The sequence below is a fragment of the Dermacentor albipictus genome, chromosome 1, assembly GCF_038994185.2.
Source record: "Dermacentor albipictus isolate Rhodes 1998 colony chromosome 1, USDA_Dalb.pri_finalv2, whole genome shotgun sequence".
Lineage (NCBI taxonomy): Eukaryota > Metazoa > Arthropoda > Arachnida > Ixodida > Ixodidae > Dermacentor > Dermacentor albipictus.
In genome coordinates, this window is record NC_091821.1 from 492,532,108 (window position 1) to 492,551,875 (window position 19,768).

Genomic DNA, 19,768 nt, shown 5'->3' on the forward strand with positions numbered 1-19,768 from the left:
AGGTATGTATGTATGTATGTATGTATGTATGTATGTATGTATGTATGTATGTATGTATGTATGTATGTATGTATGTATGTATGTATGTATGTATGTATGTATGTATGGGTAGGTAGGTATGTATGTAGGTAGGTAGGTTAGGGTAGGTAGGGTATTTAGGGTAGGCCTGCCAGACAACTGAGCAGAATCTCAATAAATTTGTTACCACGACCCTCCACTTTAGAAGACAAATGGTCAATTTTCATGGCGATGCAGTTTTACGCCATGACCACGATGGTGCTTCTATAGCATCTAGTTACCTGTGCAGCGGCATATTTTACCGACGATATGCAGTGGGTGATCGTAGAAAGTCTCTGCATAACATCAGACTTGGGATACAGAGAAGCAAACTGCAGCCAATGTCAATGGTTGAAATCAGCGCACAGAAATTAACCGGTGCCTCAATTCTTTGAATGGCGCGTTTTTATTGGACTCCTGTATTCTACAATCTGAGGTGATTTGAGAGGCACAAGAAATCAGGTGGAGACAAATTTGCGGTTATACGAATGCAGCGGTTGTATTCCAACGTAAGAATAATAGGGTGGGGGGAGGGGGGAGGTGTAGCAGAGAGAGACGAGGAACGACTAGAAGTACCCGAATCAGGGCATATGTAGAGCATATCATAAAGAGAGGGGCTAAACTCTTGCTGAGGCCTTAGGTTATTTGTCCATATAACGAACTGTCTGTAGGACAATACTAAGCATTCAATAGCCATCGGACAAAAGACAGGGCTTTAGCCGCCGAGTAATTAATGTGGGGCACTTTGTTACTGCACAAAAATTAATCATTCGTGCTCTGCAGGCGCAATACCCTTTCTTTTTTAAATGATGATAGACGTATTGAAGAAAAAAAATTACCGACGATTACGTTACTTCCTAATGCGAAATTTGAGCGCAGCAAATAAGCTGTTTCACCTTTTCGATAGATTGAGGTAAAGAAATCGAGCAACACATGTATGCGCTATCACAGAATTTTTTTTTATTTTTCACACGTATTCCTTTAACAAAGACTCCACTAACAGTTCTTGACAGTCATGAAGGAAGCTTTGTGGTCGGAGAAATAGACTGATATATGTTCGACTTGGTACACCAATGCTTGATTCTCAAAGACGAGATCTATACAAGTGCCTCGCGAGGTTGTCACAGCCGTGGGACGCGTTACGAGCGAGAGGAACGGGATGTTCTCCCGCATAAGTGTTAGGAAATTGCTGTTTGTCTTTATGTCAACATTAAAGTCCCCCACTACTAACATCGGTGTGGATCGATGGACGGTTAATGCGAGTTGCAGGAAGTGCACGACGTCTTTCGTGAGTGCGGTAGCGGACTCACGAAAGCGGTATCAGTCGGTCGCTGCTAGCGCTGGGGGGATGAAAGGGGGGCGGAGCTGGTTACGAGGCCGACGATAACGCCGACGACGACGCGAAACCCAGGAACGGACGCCAAAGAGCCATTTGTGTAGCCAGCCCTCCTCCACAGTCTCTCCTCCTCCCTTCCATCATCCTCCCTCGCCCGGAGAGCCGACAGCGCGCATGCGCGGCGGCGGAGCAGATTCGTCGGCGAGCTGGTTACGAGGCCGACGACAACGCCGACGACGACGCCGACGACGACGCGAAACCCAGGAACGGACGCCAAAGAGCCATTTGTGTAGCCAGCCATCCTCCACAGTCTCTCCTCCTCCCTTCCATCATCCTCCCTCGCCCGGAGAGCCGACAGCGCGCATGCGCGGCGGCGGAGCAGCAGATTCGTCGGCGAGCTGGTTACGAGGCCGACGCCGACGACGACGCGAAACCCAGGAACGGACGCCAAAGAGCTGCGCTCTAAAATAAAAGCAAAGAAAGTCACAGGCCTGCGCGGCACACGCAGCAGAGTCACAGCGTAAGCTGGAATAATGGCAGCATATTTTCGGCAGCACGCACATAAAGGGTCTTCGAGGCGAAAAGTCTTTGCGTCGTTTCTGCGATAACAAAATGAACTCCCAGCCTGGCGTCGACGGTGAGCAGCGGCTTTTGCTTCTTCACAGCGGTTCCTACCTTGCGAGAAGGCGCCGTAATGTGTACTGAAGAGTAGAGACAGGTATCGGGACTACGCGGCTCACACGTCGCATCCCTTGAGACGTGGCACGACACTATGCAACTGCTCATATCGTGATGCATGGCAGAGTACAAAGCAATTGCAATGCAGAATTTGCAGGTATCGACGCTACGCGGCGCGCATTTCACATCGTGTGACAAGTGGCACGATACGATGATTCTCCGCAGCTGCTGCTACTGATGATGATGACTCATTTACATCCCCTTCGAATGAAGGGGTGATGACAAATAGTCGCCTAGCCTGCTCGATTTATTCAGGTATGCTATGCATGTTTCCAATTCTATCATTGTTGTATACATCACCTTAATATTACGCGCAAGCTAAACTAGTCAGCGCTTCAAATCGGCGTGGTCTGTCTGAAGGCGCGAAGCCAGCGAACGAGGAAGGCGCCCGGAGGGGAAGAAAATGGCGCACCGGGGAAAGTACGAAGGAACGCGCTCATCGTGCTGCAAAGTAACTCCACATATAGAAATCTGTAGGTAACGTTGAGCTAAGTGGGGATACAGAAACGAGGCGAAGTGTCTGGAGGAAGAAGGTAAGCGGAGGCTAAGGGTGTTAAAAAGAACTGCTTGAATGGAAGTCGCCTATTCACCCTTTCCGCGGCGATCCCATGGTCGCTGCCATGTTTGATCACGTGATGACGCAACAATTGCTTGCCTCAACTGCCCGCGTTGCCTCCGTGTTTACAATGGCTTTGAAGGGCGCCATTGTGGCTATGTAAACCTCTCTTTCGGGAGATATCGTAGACGGTGACTGGGTGGAAGAAACGAAGCTTTGGCCACAGCTTCAGACAAGATGAAAAGGCGCTTTCGGAGCCGACTAAGCTATGTCCAAACGGCGCGAGCAGCGTATATCATACTTGTTCTAAATACAGGACCAAATATGTTTTTCAAGCTATCCAAACTTTCCGCTCATGAACTGAATCAGAATTAGTGCGTTTTGCTCTTCGTTCTTTACTTTGCAAATACTTTAAAGCAGCTTGTCACACTTCTGACTTCTTCAGTGCGGTCACTATTTGATTATTTTTTGCCTAATCGCTCACAGGTGTGCTCACTTCCGATAGATTTGTTCTTGCTACGCGCAAGGCTTGAAACGTAGCTGTTTTGTATTTTGTAATACCTTGTAGCAAAGATGTATTGTCACTAGCAACTCGCTTACTCTTCTGGACCGTCACGAAACACTCAGCTTCGACCATTCTTGCGCTATCGGCGTAGTCCGTCATTTAATGTGCGTATATGGTGCGCATACATTCAAGTGTGCGCCCATTCACTCACTGACATGGTGGGCGTAAATTTCCGTGCCAGTTGGGGCAACTGTGTGTTGATACTGGGCGCGAAACTTACTGCGACAGGAAGTGGCGCTACTTCTTTGTCCTTGTTCAACAAGTGGTACTCACTCTTGCCGACTTTCCGGGGCTGAAGCACTTCTTTTTGAAGGTTAGGGATACAACGCTGGCAGATGAGTAAATTTAGGGATCCTCGTGAAAAGCCGTACATCTCGAAGTGCCTGTAACACGTACGGACACTAGCAGCAGCGGTCCGCGAAGTTGGCCATACAGATTCATTCCATTCCTTAATATGCCAGTCACTATTTTTGCAGCCAACTACTGCACGTATCTTCAACCCACATGATTCAATCCAACATAATTGGAGCAGAGAGCATTAGCGAAAACTCATTTGCATTTCCGACAGCTGATGGGACAGAAGCAAGCTGGAAGCGGTAGTTGTTTTGTATTCGTGTGCTCTTGCTGAGGCTGCGTGTGGATGGATGGATGGACGTTATGAGCGTCCCCTTTGGAACGGGACGGTGGGTTGCGCCACCAAGCTCTTCCTATTATACGGCCTAATGTCCTACCTAGGCTAAACAATGAAAAAAGAAAAAACACTATGAACCACCACGCCCAAATTTTCTGATCCCCTATTGCGAACTGTGCTTTCGTACGTATCCGTCTTTTTTCGTTTCCCTACTTTTCTTCCACCAATCCGCCAATCGCCTCTTACTAATGCCTATTGCGGACATGTTTGCTTTACCACTGCTCCCGCTGAACCCAAGGGCTTCACGGAGGCCAGTGGTGCCTCTATCGACCGCTGGGTAGACGTCTTCACATTCTAATAAAACATGCTCCATAGTTTCCCTAGCTTTACCGCAGCAAGCACATGCTTCTTCTTCCTTCTTATATCTCGCTTTATAGGTGCGTGTTCTAAGGCATCCCGATCTCGCTTCGAAAAGTAATGAGCTTCCCTTTGAGTTATCATAAATGGTTTCTTTCCTGATTTCGCTTTTTCCTCTTAAGTAGTTACTCATGGCAGGTTTCTTTTTCATTGCTGCCACCCATGAGATTATTTCAGCCTCTCTGACTTTCCACTTAACCTTCTTTGTTGCTGTGTTGCCCACCCTACAGGCCGCATACTTGCTGGTAAGCTTCCTAGTTCTTTTCCTCCACTGTTAATCAATGTTTTTTTTTTCCTGTAAAAATACGTCAACACTCTCCCAGCCAATTTAGTTTCTTCCATATTCCTCAGCCGTTCTTCATACTCAATTATACTGCCAGCTTTCCTCACTTCAAAACTAATCCAGCCCATATCACCCTGCACAGCTTCATTTGTAATCTTCCCGTGAGCGCCCAATGCGAGGCGACCCACTGACCTTTGGTTCCCGACGAGTCCTGATTGTACCCCTGATTTAAAGCAAACAACCGCATTTCCAAAAGTAAGTACTGGAACCATTACACCTTTCCACATACCTCAGAGCACCTCGTACCTATTGTATACCCATAGCGCTCTGTCCTTCATTATGGCTGCCATTTCTCTTCCCCTTCACTGTTATTTTTCCTGTGTTTCCATATATCTATCGCCTTCGTTTATCCATATACCAAGGTATTTATATTCTGTTACCCGAGGTGTTTCCTGGCCCTGTATACCCACTGTCCACTGTTTTCATTGAATACCATAACACCGGATTTTCTAACACTAAATTTCAAACCTAAATGGTTGCCTTTCTGTGTCCACAGATATTAGCCAGACGTTGCAAATCACTTTGCTTGTCAGCTAGCAACACAATGTCGTTCGCATAAAATAAACCTATTGGCTATTGGCCAATAGGTTTATTGGCCTGCTGATGACAGGCAGTAGTCCTGCGGTAGCTTGTCTGACTGTAGTGCACGATGGCTTGTGTAAGCTCCGCTGTAAAGGCCTTCCTCAGTCGGTGGTGACAACTTTCGAAAAACCATGTTGCAGCAGGACGTTCTTCACGAAAAATTTCACTAGTTCAGCCACTCTACAACTGGCCAGGTCTTTTGTTTCGCCGTAGTGGGTAAGGTAGTTCGTAGTCATGGCTATCCACTTATTTCGGAGTGTTGACGTCGAAAAGTGCGCGAATAACTCGATCCTGATCTACCGGAACCGTAGGAAAGGAAGGTCTATAGGCTGTAGCAATCACATTGATCTTGTCGGTGGTTTATTACGGTGAAACCTCTCCCGTATTTTCGAGAGCGTGCGGGAAAACCTGAGGTGCCCAGTGGTGCAACCGCCATCCAGAGCATCCATCACCTCTGGCCGAAGTGCTCAGGGCACATCTAGAAGGTAGTGGGCGCGGGCTAGCGAGAGGCCCTTTACAAGGACGTCTTACTGCAAGGAAACAAAGACAATCTGTGCTTACAAACCCTAGGGATAAAGTCACTATTGCCTTTTCAGTACTCAGCCAGGCTTCATAGTTTTGAGTCTGCTCGTTGCTGTTCATCGAACTCGCGGGTACTTATTGTTCCCCAGAAAGTGTTCTCGTTTTGGTCGTCTTGCGGTGGCGGGTTAAGTGGGGCGCGAGGCAAACCGTTGGCATCAGTGTGGCTGCACCTGACCTTGTAAATCACAGTGACGTCAAATTCTTGCAGTCTGAGGCTCTACCCTTTGCGGGGTCTGAAGGTACCTTTAAATTTTCAAGCCACCGCAATGTTTTCTATGACTTTGAAGGGCCCACCTTATAGGTATGACCAAGTTTTACCGCAGCCGAACTAATGACAAGGCACTCTTTTTAGTCATATAATAATTGGATTCTCCTTTAGATAGCCATTGGCTAGCGTAAGCTATAACCTGTTCAAGCACGTATTTTCTCTGGAGAAGCACGACGCTGTGTCCTACGTTACTTGAGTTGGTGTGGATTTTGGTATTCGCGTATTCGTCAATGTGTCAACTACCGGTTGCGTCTCCAGGCATTGTTTGAGTACATGAGGGCGTCTCCCGAATGGAAATCGACGGGACATTTCGTCAGAACTGTCAGGAACGCAGCGATGCAAAAGAAGTCCTTGACAAAGCACCTAGAATAGGCGCACGGGTTCCCTCCGGGGCGTCTGCGTGACCAGGCGTTTGGTGTGTTGCGACACCACGGACCAGCGCACACGGGGGTTGGACCCTCCCATGCCTAAGAATTTGTGGCTTAGCAGCGTTCAGAAAAGGAGATCCTGGGGGTTGAGCCAATGCTGAGTATTTGGACCTTTGAGAACCCTCGGCGATGGCAACACGCCTCTTCGGCCTCCGCTTCACGTAGACGGCACGCTCGGACTCACCCGTCCGAGCGAAGTCGGTACTTCGCCTTGTTTTCTTGAATCTTGTTCTTTCTCTCTCACTTTCCATTCTTCCTGTCTTGACTTCCTTATGCTTCTAGTTTTCCAGCAGCAAGGTCTAAGTTGCTGTATTTTATGCAACCGTGGGTATAAACAGAAGTTCGCGTCAGCGTAGACTTTGGTTGGCCCGGATCGGTCCAAGCGGGTCGAAATGGGAGGCGTTCTGAAGAGTGTCTGCGGCTAGCACACTCGTAGAAAGCCGCGAAGAAAGCTAGGAAAAACTCGGAGAAAGCCGCGGCTTGTGCAGGACCCCAAGTAAAACGGCTCTACTGTTTAAAAAGGTTCGTGAGCTGTTCGCAATCACTGCAAAATTCTTCACGAACCGACGAAAATTGCAGGAGAGCCCCACAAAGCGGCGAACATCTTTTGCAGACTTGGGCACAGGGACGTTTTTCACGTCTCGAATTTGTTCTGGGTCAAGTTGTACACTGCCAGCGTCCACAATATGAGGGCTTACGATGCTTGGTCATATGATGATGACCAAGGATCGTAATTCGACGATGGTCAAAACGGCACTTCGATGAATTCAACTGAAGTCCCGCACGGCTACAAGCATCTATACTTGTATACATGTATACATGCATGTATAGAAACATGTATAACACAACCATGTATACCACTTGAACTAAGCAGAGTACATAATTCGCTCGAATGTGGCTGGGGCATTACACATACCGAAAGGCATGACCTTTGACTGTTAAAGCCAATATGGTGTTACAAAATCCATTTTCTCTCGGCCCATCGGGCCTACAGCAATTTGCCAATATCCAGATCGAAGGTCGAAGTAAGCGGCACCATGCGGATATTCAAGGGCATCATCAATTCGTAGTAACAGGTAAGCGTCTTGTTTCGTACTGTTGTTGAGGTGATGATAGTGCACGAAAAGCGACACAATCTACCCATCTTTCTAACTACGACAACAGCAGATGCCCAGGGACTAGAGGATGGCCTGATAATGTCCTCAATGCCGTTCACAAGCATCTTGTTGACTTCCTGCTGAATGACGCTTCGCTCAGGCGCAGACACTCGATAGGGGCGCCGGTAGACAGGGATGGCATCGCCTGTGTGTATGCGATGCGCGACAACAGACGTCTGGCCCAAAGACCGATTACTGAAGTCGAAAATATCTCGGTACGACTCGAGAATACTTCTAAGGGCTTCAGTGTGCTCTAGCGGAAGGTCACTGGCGATCATGCTGCGAATGTCGGGCTGCCACAAGTTGTCGGCATCGCAGTGCCCTTCGGAAGGCATGCAGCATCCAGTGCAAAAGCTTATAGCTGAAAGTCTTGCAGGGGTAAAGGTGAGCTGCGGAAAACCCCGTGGAAGGACCTGCTTGGCAAAGCCAAAATTCACAATAAGACAGGTAACCGTAATGCTCAGGACAGTGTAGGGTGCAGTGATACCGTGCGAGAGCTGGACGTCAGTAAGAGGCGTCACGTAGTTGTCACCATCTGGACCAGCTAGCGAATATGACAATTTGACATGCGTCATGCATTTAGATGGTAGGCGAACAAAATATCTGCAATGTAAGCGAGGTGGAGTAAGTTGTTCACTGGGTTCTCAGAGCGAGGTAGTTCAAGGCGAAGGACACTGGCGGGGCAATCAGAGCGGAATGGACAGAGAGGAAATCAAGTACAATAATGATCTGAGTGAGGGCACTACGCAAGGACCGAAAAAATTACCACCCGGTTACCAGCGACGGTAACCCGAGCTGTGCACATTGCAACAACAGCGGCCGTCGCACCGTCAGCGACACGTACAACTTTGGTCGTGCGAGGTGTAAAAACCTTCATGCGGCGACGAAAACTGGCCCTCATGACAGAGACGTGCGCTTCAGTATCAACCAAAGCTCTGACAGAGACGCTGTCGACGTGGACTTCAGGAGTGTGCTGGTGGGCGCGTAAGGCCAACAGAGGATTTCGGGTCAAGGTAGACAGTGCAGCTTCAACTCCACAAGCTGAGAAGACTAGTTTTCCGACGACAAATGACGGCTGAAGGATGGCAAACGAGAGTGGCGGTGAGTCAATGAACGAGATGGATCACGATGCAACGGAGGCGACTGGGCGTAGCGGCTACCTTCCTCCGCTACACTGGAGGCCGAGGAACCGGTGCGGGGCGGAAAGCGGCTTGTAGTACACAAGGAACCAGAGTAAATGGGAAATGGGCTAGGGGACTGAGTGCCACTGGCTGCAGCAGTAGCGAGCGATGTGTCTAGCTCGGCTGCAGCGGAAACAGACTTATCGTCGGCTGTTCTCTATTCCGACGGTTTTCTGGGACGATGAAGGGCATGCTGTCCGCGACGAGGCCTGTACGCGAAACTAGGGCGGCTTCAGCAGTGTTCATGGCGCAGACAGTAGGGAAGAGGCCAAGGTTCGCAAATTCCTGGCGAATAACGGCCAGGTTCAATGAAAGAGTCGGCTTGCAGGTCTCGGTTACAGTGGTTTTATAATAAGCCGTACATGTGGCCTCAAATTCTCGGCGGACGATGCGTGCCACGTCGTCTGATAGGGATGGCTGAGAAGGAGCTGCCTCGCAGGACAACGTTCCAGCGGTATTCGGCAGAAGTGAGGCAAGATGTGCCGGCATTTTCGTTGCTCTAGACGACTGGACTCTTTGATCACACTTTAAACGGTGGTCACATTGGTGAGTACGAGCAGATTGAAAGCGTCGTCTGCGATACCCTTCAAAATGTCGGCGATCTTGTTAGCCTTGGACACAGTCTGGTCAGCTTGTAGACACATGGCCAGCACTTCTTGTATGTACAACAAGTAAGGCTCAGTTGACATCTTAGTACGCACCGCCAGTTCTTTCTTGTCGGCAAGTTGTGCGCCAAACGGGTCCCCGACAAGGTCACGGAGCTGCTGCTTCAACGCGTCTCAGTTGGTGATAAGCTCCTCGTGGGTCCAAAACCAGACGCAAGGTTTAATGACGAGATTAAATATGTCATTGGAGAGAATTATAAATAGATCCCAGCTATTCTGTTTGCTGACACGCTCGTACAAGCTGAGCCACTCATCAGTGTCAACGCTGTTTGCCCGAAAAAGGTCCCTGGATAGCGCGGTGTGAGACTGCATTAGACTGGTTCGTAGTCGCAGGCGTAGCTAGCAGCTACGTGTCATCACCTGGTGGCATGGTCGTAGATTCGAGGTGGCGTCCGCTGCGAAGCTCCGTCGTCAGAAGTACCCAGCACCTTCACCAAATGAATGTTACCTGTTAGCAGAGTAGGTAGCCTATTTACACAGTGTACTTACAAGGGGCAGCAAGAACTGGCCAGCATTGTTGTTGTTCGCCTGGAAATAAGCCAACATCACGAATGGCAGGTCGTCATCCTAAGATCAACCAAAAGCTACTTATGGGTACATCCCACCAAATCCATGTTTCCACATTATCTTCGAATAGCACGTAGCAGTATTATGGTACAGTAGCTATGTGAATGCGGCGTCTGCGATTCCTTCGGGTCTCCGAGCTCCCCTTTCTGAAGCTCAGTGGTGGACGGCTAGCATAACTGCCGAATCAAAATGAATTTATTATAGTTGTAAGCTCTTTCTCCCGGTGTGCCTCATCGCCCTTTTTCAGAAAAATAATGCACGGATGGCTCTCAAAAATATTTCACCCAGCACAAGGAGATATACTCAAGAGAGAGAGAGAGATGCAAATGAGAGAAAGGCAGGGAGGTTAAACAGAGTTAAAACCTTCGGTTTGCTACCCTGCACTAGGAGAAGGGAAGAGGGAAGTAAAGACGGAAAGATGAGCGTGATAAAAATAAAAGCGTGATAAAAAAATGTGAAAAGGGACGCAATTTGGTCATTATAGTCTTTCTAATAGGCCACTGTCGCGTAAAAAGGTCAACAAAGGCTTGACCGACTTTCGCTGCGACGACAGTTCATGTCGGCATTCCAAAACTGACTGTTCTGAAAGTGGCCTGTCGCCAACGCGTGCCGACGCGGTCGCTAGTGACAGCCGGTGGGCGCTGTATTGAGGACAGTGGCAAAGTACGTGTTTGATAGTCTCCTCACGGCCGCAGTGACTGCAAGCCGCGTTGTCGTCCATGCCGACTCGGAAGGCGAAAGATGTGTAGGCGACACCAAGCCACAGTCGGCAAAGTACTGCTGTTTCGAGTCGAGAGAGTTCAGCTGGGGGTCGAAGTCGAAGGGCTGGGTCCAGTCGGTGTAGACGTGTATGCTTCAAGCTTGGTGTGTTCCATAAAGTTTTGATAGCTTCATTTGCAAGCACACGAATTTTCGTTGCAGCGTCTGTTCTTGAGAATGTAATGGAGTCTTGCAAGCCCTCCTCATGTGCAGATCGTGCTGCTGCATCGGCATGTTCATTGCCCATTATGCCACAGTGGCTTGGAATCCACTGTAATGTGATGTCGTGTCCTTGCTCGATGAGGTGGTGAAGCAGCAATCTGACTGCCAGAACTAGTTGTTCATGGGGTCCTCGGCGTAATGCAGAAACCAAACAATGAAGAGTAGCCTTGGAGTCAATGAACACGCTCCATTTTTTTTAGTTCTTCAGAAATTACACGAAGTGTACAACGAATAGCAGCAAGTTCCGCGGGAGTCGATGTAGTCTGGCGAGATAGTCGAATCTTTATGGTGGAAGGTTTTGCAGGAAATATCACCGATCCTGCAGACCCATTCACCGTGGTTGAAGCGTCAGTATATGGATGATGATGCTCATTGTACGTATCGTACAGCAAGAGCAGTGAAAGCTGCTTGTGTGCTGGAGACGAGAGTTGGGTTTTTGTTTGTTTCCTGGTACCATTAGTCGAACCTTTGCTTGAGCCAAGCGCCATGGTGGAAACGGAACTTTTGCTGGAGTTGTATAACCTGATGGAAGGTGTGCACGATATGGCAGGACTGCTTCACAAAGGGAAGCACGTGGTCGATCCTCTGGCAGTGAACCTAGATGATGGGCAGGGGCTCGAGCAAGGTGTCTTAGGTGTGCTCTGAGCGCTTCCATGACTATATGGGTCTTGGCTCGGAAATCGTGTGCAATGGCAATTGTTTCAGCCGTTGACGAGCACCGCGGCAATCCAAGACACACTCTAAGTGCCTGGGCCTGGACGCTTTCCAGTGTACGGATATTACTTCTGCAGGTGTTGGTCAGCACAGGCAAGCTGTATTGCAAACACCCAAGAAAGAGCGTCCTGTACAGTTGCATCATTGCATGTACTGAAGTGCCCCAGACTTTTCCTCCAACTTAAACACATTAGAGATATCCGTCAGGTGCTTCTTTAGGTAGGTCACATGAGGACTCCAGCAGAGGTCACGATCAATGATTACGCCTAAGAATCGGTGCGTCCTGCCATAAGGTATGCTTTGACCGTCGATAGAGACATCGTATGATCTCATTGGCTTTCGGTTAAACGCGACCAATGCGCATTTTTCTGGCGAGATCTTGAGGCCTTGTTCATTTAAGTACGCCGATGTTGACGTGGCAGCTTTTTGAAGCCTGGCGCGTACTTAAGGCCGTGTCACACCAGATGCCCAGACGCAGATGTCGTCGGCATACAGTAATATTTTAACTCTGTTCGGAAGTCGTTCCACGAGACCAATGAGTACAAGGTTGAAAAGCGTGGGACTGAAGACACCGCCTTGTGGAACTCCATGGTGCGTATAATATTGCGAGGTTGGGCCAGCTTCAGTGTTAAGAAATAGAGACCGCCTATGTAAATAACTGCGTGTCCAACAATATAATGGACCGCCTAGGCCCACCGATTCCAATGCTTCAAGTATGGCGCCATGAAGAACGTTGTTGTAGGCTCCCTTTATATCTAAGAACATTGCGACAGATAACCTCTTACACGTCTTTTGATGTTGAACATAGGTTACCAGATCGATAACGTTGTCGATAGAACAACGGTGACGTCGGAAACCAGCCATGGCATCCGGGTAAATTTCGTAATGTTCAAGGTACCACTTAAGTCTGGCGAAGATCCATTCGCTCCATTACCTTCCCAACGCAACTTGCCAGCGCAGTTGTTCGGCATGAAGTAATCTCTAAGGGAGACTTGCCAGGCTTAAGAAGCGTTACCAGGCGGCTGATCTTCCAATCTTGAGGAACTTTTCCCTCCTGCCAGGACTCATTATAGATATTAAGAAGCGCGCTTCGTGCCCGTTCACCACGGTGACATAGCATACGGTAAGTTATGTCATCCGGACCAGGCGACGACCAGCGATTACATAGGGCGAGCGCCGCGTCAAGCTCTTGCGTCGTGAAGGACAGATCCACCCATGAATCTCGTGAATCTGGAATACGATTCAATGTAAGCGAACCTGTGCGAGTCTTCCGCCACATCAATGTCTTGTCGGCGCTGGAACAGCGCTAGGGCCTTAAACGGGAAACGCTGCTCCGGAACAGAACGTAGACTTCGCACAGCTTTCCGTATTTGAGATAGCGGTTTGCGGGGATCTAGCGACGCACAAAATTTCGATCACCGCTGAGCCTCTAGTTTATCCATGCGGCATTGTATCTTCTTTTGCATTCGCCGGGCTGTTCTTAGATCCTGAATTGACTTAGTGCGTCGATATCTTCTTTCAGCACGACGGCGAATCGCACGAAGGCGCTTCAATTCCAGGTCGAATTCAGAATACCTCGGAGAACACGTGAGTGTGCGCGTGGCTGTCTGTGCCGTTTTCTTGATAGCTTGTTGAAGTCCAGAAGAGATGCTTTTGTGACAAGCGTCTTCAATCTGGGAATTAAAGACAGTCCAATCTATTCTTCGTATCGTGGTGGACGTATACGTGTTAGACATTCCCTTGATCTTGAGGTAAGGGGGGATGTGGTCACTTCCGTGCGTTTCAATGTCCAAAAACCACTTAACATGTGTGGCGAGGCGGTGGGAGACGAAAGTCAAGTTGAGGCAGCTGCTGTACATTATTCCCCGCAGAAATGTTGGACTAGCGTCATTCAGCAGGTAGAGACCACTGTTGGAAACTAATGAAGCTAGTCGTCGTCCCGTCACGTTAACCTTTGAGCTTCCCCAAATGGTACGGTGTGCGTTGAAGTCTCCGGTGATAATCCATGGACCAGGTTGTGTATTTAGGATGTCTTCTAGTCTTTTGGTGTCAAATCGACTTGATGGAGACAGATACACCCCCAAGAGTGCAAAAGTGACTTTCCTATTTTGAACAGTCATGCACACATACTGATTGTCGTCATGAGGTTGCACCGGTTGGACGACGTAAGTGAGTTCACGGCGAATAAACACGAGGACCTTGCTACTTTTGATGTCGCTTGATGAGAATATTGTCTCGTAGCCGGATAGTCTTATTGGATGGGATAGTCTTGGTTCACAGATGACAATGGTTGAAAACCATTGTCAGAACAAATTGACGAAAATGGGCGATGCGAGATCTTAGACCTCTCGCGTTCCACTGAAGGATCGACGCTTCTCTGACCTCCTTACGAAATGACTGGCGATTGTGAGTCATGGCTTCACTCAAGGCTTGCTAGGACGGGGCTCAGCGCGTCCAGCACTTGTAGCCCGCTTCGAGCAGATGGAGCGTCAGTGCTTGTCAGCACGGCCCTGGTGACATTCGCAATGGATCGCAGCACCGGAATCATTTGGCAGTCGACTGTTGATGCCTCACCAACAGAAGCGGGCTTCGATGAGAGCATCAAGCGTGGAGGCTCTTTAGAAGACTGAGAGCTAGCCAGCGCCGGTCACTCTTTCACGGGGGCAGCCTTTTCCGTCTGAGGCCTCCTTGTGCTCTCGGGCGTTCTATTTGAAAATGATGGTGTTGGCGGAAGCGGTGCACTAACTCCACCCTGTCTTGAGCGTTTCCGTCGATGACGACGTCGACGCCGGATCTTTTCTAAGGCTTCTCTATGGGTTGAGTTATCCCTCGCCATTTGCTTCAGAACTTCGAACTCTTTTTTTATTCTTGGGCATTCTTTAGATGTCGCTTCGTGGGTGCCTTCACAGTTGCCACACCTAAAGTTCGTTGCACGGCAGAGATCTACTGTGTGTGACTCCGCGCACCGGGGGCACATTGTGGGGTTTGCACAGGTGCCCTTAACATGCCCGATCTTGAAGCACTTGTGGCATTGAAGCGGCTTTGGGACAAACCGCCGTACGACACGTCAGAAATGACCTACCTTTACGTCCACAGGGATGGAATCCCCCTTCAACACAATCTTCACACAACGGCTGTTGCCGAGTCGGCATACGTGCGTGATGACTACGCCTTCGTATGCCGGTTTGATCTGAATTGGCAGGTCCGAGTTCGAAATTGCCAAATCAACATCGTAGATCACACCTGAAGTGTAGGCGCCATCCATAGGTATGACCGGTCGTACTTTTATGTTGCCCAAATCTGTTATCTGTCGTAGCGTCTCCAAGGTGGTTCCACGGGTTGTGTCGACAGCTAGAACATTCTTACGTGCGTTCAGGCGGATTCCTTGATTTTGTTTGGCGCCTTTCCCTCAAGAAAAACTGAGAGAGCTTGCCTGTTCAATACTCGAAGGTTGGCGGAAGAATCCACTGGCATGAAGAGGATAGTGTGTGGCCAGCGTTCACTACCTGCCTGCATGGTTGACGTACTCGCTGGTGACGACGCCTTGATAAGCCTCCTTTTAGCCCTTCGGCTCCTCACCGACACGAAGCTGTCATTGGATGAGTCGTCACCTGTGATTGGGTAGACCTCTGTCATCGCTGGTGCTGGACCGGGTGCCTCGTTTCCTTGAGGAACTTGTCAATGTAGGGCTCTGGCCAGATGGGCCGTCAATAGGCTCTGCATCCATGGCCACAGGAGTAGGAGTCTCTCTTGAGCGATCACTGGTGATGGACCAGGTGCCTTGACTCATAGAAGAGATTGCGGTTGCAGACCTCTGGCAGCACGACCCTGCGGAACGTTCAGCGTCCATCGCCTCAAGCCAGGACGCGGAAAGCGCCCCAGAAACTGACGAAAATTTGACGAAAACTGGCTAGCTGGGACAGGTGCATTCTAGCACTGAGTAGCTTCGTCGTCGTTCCGAGATATACTCAAAGTGTCACGTCCTACAGTGCGGAAATCGTGAGAACTGTAAGAACACCATTTGCAGTTGAGAAGTGTCTCGTTGAAAACTAGGTCCTGATTACAAGATCATAAAAGTGGTAAGCGACGATCTCTCGCTCGAATTCCACGATAAACATCAGCACTAGAAACTCTCCGAACTTGTCGAACCTGGCGATGTTCCAATCTCCGTAATACCGCATTGTTCTATGAACAGCACACGTGGAGTAATATGCGAACACTTCCTAGATTTCACCAAAACAGGGCTGCTTGAGGGGTAGAAGGAACAACACGTCACGGATGCCCAATGAATTAACAAGAAAATCTCGACCATACACGTCACCCTGATTTTCTGCACAACCACACTACCCGAGCATATCGAAACAGACTATCGGCAAAACATACGCCCGTGCATACATACCAAAATCACACCGCTGTTTCAAATACCAAAGAGCTCACTACGGCTCTCTGAGCTGTCAAGGTCATCTCACTTGTGCAAAATGTGCTTCGCACGAACAACCGGCCGATAACTGCGGTGGCATACCCCACTGCGAAAACTGCGACGGTGGGCACCCTGCACAGTCTAAATCTTGACCATTACCGAATAAAGAAAAATAGGTCATAACCCTCAAAGCAAAAGAGAAGATTTCTTACAGAAAGGCGCGCACGTGGCTGTCATTTCTGCAGAAATGTTCATGCGACAATGTGTAACGGCGACGGACCGTGTCACAACGGTTCTCCGCGCCCGTGTGGACAACGAAGAGGGGAACGGCATTAGCACTATTCGTCCCATCAGCTAAAGAAACCTTCGCCGCTACACCACCTAGCAAGAAGAGCCAACAAGCCTCGGTGCCTGCAAGCTCCAGGCCCTATGCTAGGTCAGAGAGGTCCAAAACACCCACGAGCAACCCGCGCGAGCGGGCATCCTGCGCCTCGGTGGAGGCGTTGAATATATCACCACTTGCACCAGCGTCCCTGACGCCGATGGATAGGCGCAGCTCCATGGAGGGCACAAAGAAACCTAAGCCTCTGTGGGAAGCGGCAGGAAGATGTAGCCACCGTAGCCACGGTTTATTTAGGGCGGCTAGTCATGGCGCAGCAGGCTCTAGGAAGCGGCCTTCACCGCAGCCGCTCAGGTTAAGCGCGCTAGCGTGTTCTATCCTCGCAATATCTGCACGCGGGCTCTCTTCGTTTTAGCTGGCTTTGGGAGCAATAGTCGCGCCGCTACACCCTCACCACGGGGCCCGGAAAGGGCCCTGTGAGCTAACATAGCCTTCCGCTCTTAAAGATGCAGCAGAAAACACCTTAACTCTGAATACAGAAATATCCCAGGGTCTTTTTCACAATCGCGATGATGGTATAGAATTCCTACATAAACATATTCCAATGTTGTATCTTCAAGAAACACATCTGGCACCTACACGCACAAACTGTCTTCGGCAATACGCTATCTTCCGGAAAAATGATGACGACGCTTACGACTGGCAAGGCGGTGGAGCAATTGTTGGAGACAAGGCTGTAGCTTTTGTCAACATATAGCCCTTCGGACGCCCCTTTAGGCAGCTTCAATTGGGGCCATTCTTTACAATAAATTCGCAGCTGTTTGTTCCACATACGCACCCCGAAATTATCAACTAGAAAAAAAGAACAGATTTCTATAAGCTCACAGGGCCATTTCCGGAGCCCTCCATACACGTGGGCAATATTAATGCTCCCAACACACTGTGTGGAGACTCCCACTGCGGCAGGGGAGGTCGATTCACGGGAAATTTGTTTCTGTCCTCTGGAGCTTGCCTCTGTAATAAGAAGGAGCCGACCTATTACAATGTCTACGACAACTCGCATTCGTCAATAGATGTAAGAATTGGCACTGCTTCTCTAGTGTTTAGAAGGCCCTTATGCTGGGTGAGTTGGTGCATGGCTATGTTTTGAGGAGAGTTGCGCCTAAGAAACAGCGAACACAGGGAGAAAACGAAGTAGACGAAAAGAGCTCAAAACTTCTACTGGATTGCATTTTTTAGATCTAAATTACATTTCCGCTTGCATCATATCTGTTGGCATTATGCACCACGAGCACAGAAAAAGCTTTTACCTTATAACTATGCGCATTCTAAGATAGTTGAGAGGGTGATTGCAAGCTCCTGCCTCAAATTTACTCTTACAAAATCATCCCCGCATGCAATGCAAGGCAGCTTCTATGGTCAAATTAAAAGGCGGCTTTCAGCCGGCTTCTCCTGCGAGCTCATCACGTCAGTGGCCGAGAACCTTCTTAAGAAGGCAAGAAAATAAACGCAGCAGCAGCATTGAGTGCTTGCTCAGAAAGAAACCCACGGTTGTGCCATATATGCAAAACGTCACCCATAGCATTAAAAACTGGCAAAAAGTCACGGTGCCACTGTGGTTTATTTTGCCCCAAATAAGCTCGCTGGGTTATGCGCGAGGATAAGCGGAGAGGGATGCGGTTGCGGAATAAAGCATGCCGAAACTTTCGCGAAATGTGCCACGGGCGTATTATATCAGATCCCGCTAAAATGTAGAGGAGTATATGTGGGCCAAGCAGGCCGCTGCGTGAATGAACGCGCAGGGGAGCATGCATTGTCGATTCGCAAAAGAGAAGGAGCACATTTGCCCGCTCATTGCACCGTACGTAAAGGATATAGAACGCTGTTCAACAAAATTGAGATTCTAGGCAGAAGCAAGAATAAAATAGCCTGTGAGTTTTTAGAAGCGTTTCAGATGAAGGTAAAGGGGCGATGACTGCGTAAGTTACACTTCTGTTGCCTTATATCATGCTGAACACAATTTCCTGCGTAGCTTGTGTTGACATGGGGCAGGTTTGGTTTGCCCTCTCCTCGTCCTTCTCCTCTTCCTTTTTTAAGACGTGTGAACACTGCATATATATGCAGATTCACCACAAATAAATAGAGTTGATAGTATTGCCTCTTTTCGCCTACCTCATTTTTTTTCTTGTGTTCGTTCTCTATTGTCTAACCTGGAATGAAGTGCCATGAAAAATCTCTTTGGAAGTGATCACTTCTCTGCACAGCGCTCAGCGCACAGGGGCAGGTTTGGTTTGCCCTCTCCTCGTCCTTCTCCTCTTCCTTTTTTAAGACGTGTGAACACTGCATATATATGCAGATTCACCACAAATAAATCCAGTTGATAGTATTGCCTCTTTTCGCCTACCTCATTTTTTTTCTTGTGTTCGTTCTCTATTGTCTAACCTGGAATGAAGTGCCATGAAAAATCTCTTTGGAAGTGATCACTTCTCTGCACAGCGCTTAACATATTGCAAAATGGAAACTAAAATCGGCAGACTGGGAGCAATTAAAAGAATCAACTCATTCACCACAAGATTTTATGAACGGTATCAGTATAGATGACGCCGTAGCATATCTTTCCGCATTTAGTAATGATGCAGCTGAAAAGTATATCCTACAAACGAATAGTGATTCAAGGAACAGACTGCAGATATGCGCGAAAGAGGGCTGAACAAAGCATGGGGCAAATTTTCTAGTTCATCAAATTCTGAAAATCTCATTTAATGTAAAGACAATAAGTCTCAGGGAAGGTGGACACGACGTCAGGAAAAAGTAAAAGCTAGGTCAGATTCCTCTCTACCAAAAGTACTCATTCATACACATAGAAAACGAAAGTGCGGAATGGCCTGAAAAGGCTAAAGCAGCAACAAATTCATTCCCGGTCAATTGTGAACCTACAAGCAATACCTTGGAAGACCAGGCAGACTCTCTTGAGGAGCATTTGAGCATGTTTCAAGGTCAATTCAGTATTCGGAATCGTTCGTGAAGTACAAACAGAAGAACGTAAGGTGTGCGATTGTAAATGCCGGAAGAAAAACTTATAAACAGAACAAACTTATAACAGTCCTTCGGTACTACTGAGTTTGCCGAGTTGCCGAAAGTATTGATGGCATGCAAGAGCGCTGCACCTGTACCTGACAGAGCCATGCATGATATGATCTAGAACCTGCACACCGACAGACAAATGACACTCCTCGAACT